The 3230-nt window shown below is 34.6% G+C and overlaps 1 long non-coding RNA gene across 1 annotated transcript; it reads right to left on the bottom strand.

The window, feature by feature from the left end:
- LOC125584382 lies at window positions 1-1785 on the bottom strand. The gene is made up of 2 exons (XR_007321335.1): window positions 639-1785; window positions 1-553 (listed from the first exon to the last, which is right to left on the bottom strand). It is a non-coding gene; the product is annotated as an uncharacterized LOC125584382 (long non-coding RNA).
- Window positions 1786-3230: the final 1445 nt, after the last annotated feature.

Consider the following 3230-nt stretch of genomic DNA (forward strand, 5'->3'; position numbering starts at 1 on the left):
TTATAATACAAAAAAATACAATTATATAAGCATTTCCAATTCTTACAATTACAACTATACATTATGTTCCTGGATTCAAATCATCGACCAGATCCATTAGTGGTCCACCGCGTCCATTTTTATTAGTGGACCAGACCACTCCTACATCTGCATGAACAAAGGAAGGACTGGTAACACCATGCCACACTTCCGTCAACACCTACAGCTGGAGAACACGTCTAAGACATGAGTCGTGCTGGGTGGCTTACTTCTCTTGGGAGCTTTTTCTTCAGCTGCGAGATTCAAGTGCCCTCCTATGATTCTCAGACGATCTTCTAAAGCAACCAAGACAGTAGAAACATATCACAGCCCGAGCACAAAACATTGACGTTCTTCCATGAAATTGTCTCCTCTTCCTGCAAACACACACATTTAGATATCACTGCAAAAAAAAACAATTTTTACCTCCATATGACGCAGATGGTTTGAGACTTGAGAGATAGATACAGCTTTAAGATCATAGGTGAGAAAGAACACTCCATAACACTCTTTCTTTCTTGAATAGCAACATACGCTTGACAACAATAAAGAAAAACAATAACAAATCTGGGAAATTGTAAACGTTGTGGGCAAAACTTAACTTGAAAAAATCTTGATACCTCAACAATGCACTAATTTAATCCAAAAGTTTCATCGGCTTGCCAACACCACTCTTTTTGCAAGTACCTTCTGTCAATAATTATATACGAATATCAGTCTATCGGAAGCTGCTATCAACAACCTCCTTGGATTTGCCATCAGAAACTTAAGGAAACCAGAATCTTATGGAAACCAAATCATATTTGACCTTACCAATCCAGAAAACAGTTAACATGTGAAAGAACATGTCCTACAACAATCAAACCCAGTTAATAAGTAATCGATCACCTATAAAAATTCGATTATTGTAATGTGTCTAATTTTCTCTCTATTTGATGCTTACTTTTCCTGCGATTGTGTTGCTGTGGATAATTAAGTTGGGAAGAAGGTAGTTTAGAGGCCAAAGTGGTTTGTTCTGCCTTGCAATGTTTGAACTTGTTCAACATTCTAAGTCAAATTCTTTCTAAGACTTGCCGTTAATTTCCCATCTACCCTAAAAGCATTATAAGTTATAACATCAGATTTTCATAAAATTGTCGGAGAAGAAGGTTAAGAACAAAACCTCAAAAAGCGAATCGCTTGAAGTATTGAAGTTTGTTTCTTTTTGAAGAGCCTGTATCAGATTTCATAAAATAATCAGAGTATGATGAAAGCAAAACCTAAAAATCAATCTTCGATCTAGCCAGACCTTAAATACTGCCTCTTCCAATCAAACGATTCTTAAACGGTATAGGAGTTGATATTGGGGCCGACAGCCTTCTCAGATCTGAAGCAAATCAAAGGCTCACTGTATATAATTTTTTTTGCAAATGATAAATGAGGAGAAAAGAGTTTATGAGACCTGATTTAAAGCTTGAGTTGATGGCTTATCGTGAATGCATGGAAGCTCGGTCGCCTACGGTTTCAGAGAAAGAAAAGAGATCGTTATGGTCGAAAGAAGTGAATAGAAAAGAGTTTTAGATGGTTACGGAGAGGACACGTGCCATTTTTTCCTTCTCCCTTCCTGACCTTCGGACACAGGAATTAGGGTTCAATCTCTTTCTCTCAACAAAACCGAAGCCCAATACCAATAATGAAACTCAAGCCCAAAATGAAGTATTAAAACTTAAGTGATACGTAGCGTTTGGAAGAAGTCGGACACGTGTCAGCCCCTCAGAGTTCGAGTTTCCAGGTGGATAGCCTAGGAGTGAGGCAAACAATTATATATATATATATATATATATAGATTTTGATTTTTTTTTTATATTAAGTAATTTTTGTATATCTAAAAATCGTGTGATACAAAGAAATATAATATATCTATGCAGGGGTGGAATATATAAAATATTGTCAAGTATTAAATGAAATATATTCAACATTTTTTATGTTCCAACAGCGCAAAATGGGATTGATGATTTTTTCATATGAAACTTCCAGCAGATTTTTACTTTAGTTATATATCACCTCCATGTCAAATCATTTAGTTGAAGAAATTAGAGTGAACCATACCGTAACTAATCAAAAATATACTTAAATGTAGTGTCTGTTACGCAAATTATGGAAATCAAGATGAACCAAACCGCATATAAATGTTCTATGAAATTCATTTGTCTCTTCATCAACTAAAGCTTGAAGAAGTAACTATTACGTAACTTTTTTAAAGTTGATACACTTGATTGTATTCAGTGAAAGCATGTAACTCATATCTCATCAAATATCCCTTTCTCAGTTTTAACATAGCAAAAACGACAACATCGTAAAATATATATAAATTACATAATTAAATGGAACAAACAATCAAAGAATATGTTAGCTTTTATATTACCAGACTAAAAAGAGGCACACCACAAAGCAAGATTTTTATATTACCTTGAATGTTTGTCCATTTTCTAGGTGAAGAATTGTTTTTTTTTGTTCCTCTCTGCAATGCCTCCCAGCCTGACCCAAGAACAAAAATATGGTTTTGACTTGTCTGCCTGTGTTGTACAGGTAGGAAAATGTGATTTGGATGAGCTGCACAAATCATAGTGAATTGACAATAAATTAAGAGTTTTTAGTGAAGTTTGTACATGCTTAAAAGTTAGAAAGCGGAGAATGCAGAATCACTTACTGATTAGGTTTTGGGTTTATTGTTTGTGATCCTACCGCTTGTCTTCCTGTATCTATAGAAAACATTATCATGTAAGGGAACTTATCAAAAACTTTCAGTGATTTTCAAAGGTTAAAGTTAATGTGATGGTATCACTTTCTTTTTGTTCCTGCTGGTAGGTAGAATCACCAAGTATCATGTGGAAAGAAGCATAGGGCATAAAGAAAGTTAACAGTTCAAAAACGGAAGAAGCCTCTTACTTCATCAGCTGTTTGAGATTTTTCATAGTTCTCACCATGAATTTTTTGTAAGCTATCATTCAACTTTCCATAGGCTTTGCTTTTTTGCCTAAATTTTAACACTTTTGAAGCAGACCATGTGATAAAAGCTGAATGTTAATTAATCTACGATGAGGACCAAGAATCCAAGATGAAGAACATTACCTAGATATTCCGATACTGAAAATCTCATTGGCGGTTTTCACCTTAGACTTATGTGGAACGTATATATAAACTATTAAAACATAAGTACAAATAAGAATAAA

This window comes from Brassica napus, chromosome C3 (genome assembly GCF_020379485.1).
Source record: "Brassica napus cultivar Da-Ae chromosome C3, Da-Ae, whole genome shotgun sequence".
NCBI classification, from domain to species: Eukaryota; Viridiplantae; Streptophyta; class Magnoliopsida; order Brassicales; family Brassicaceae; genus Brassica; species Brassica napus.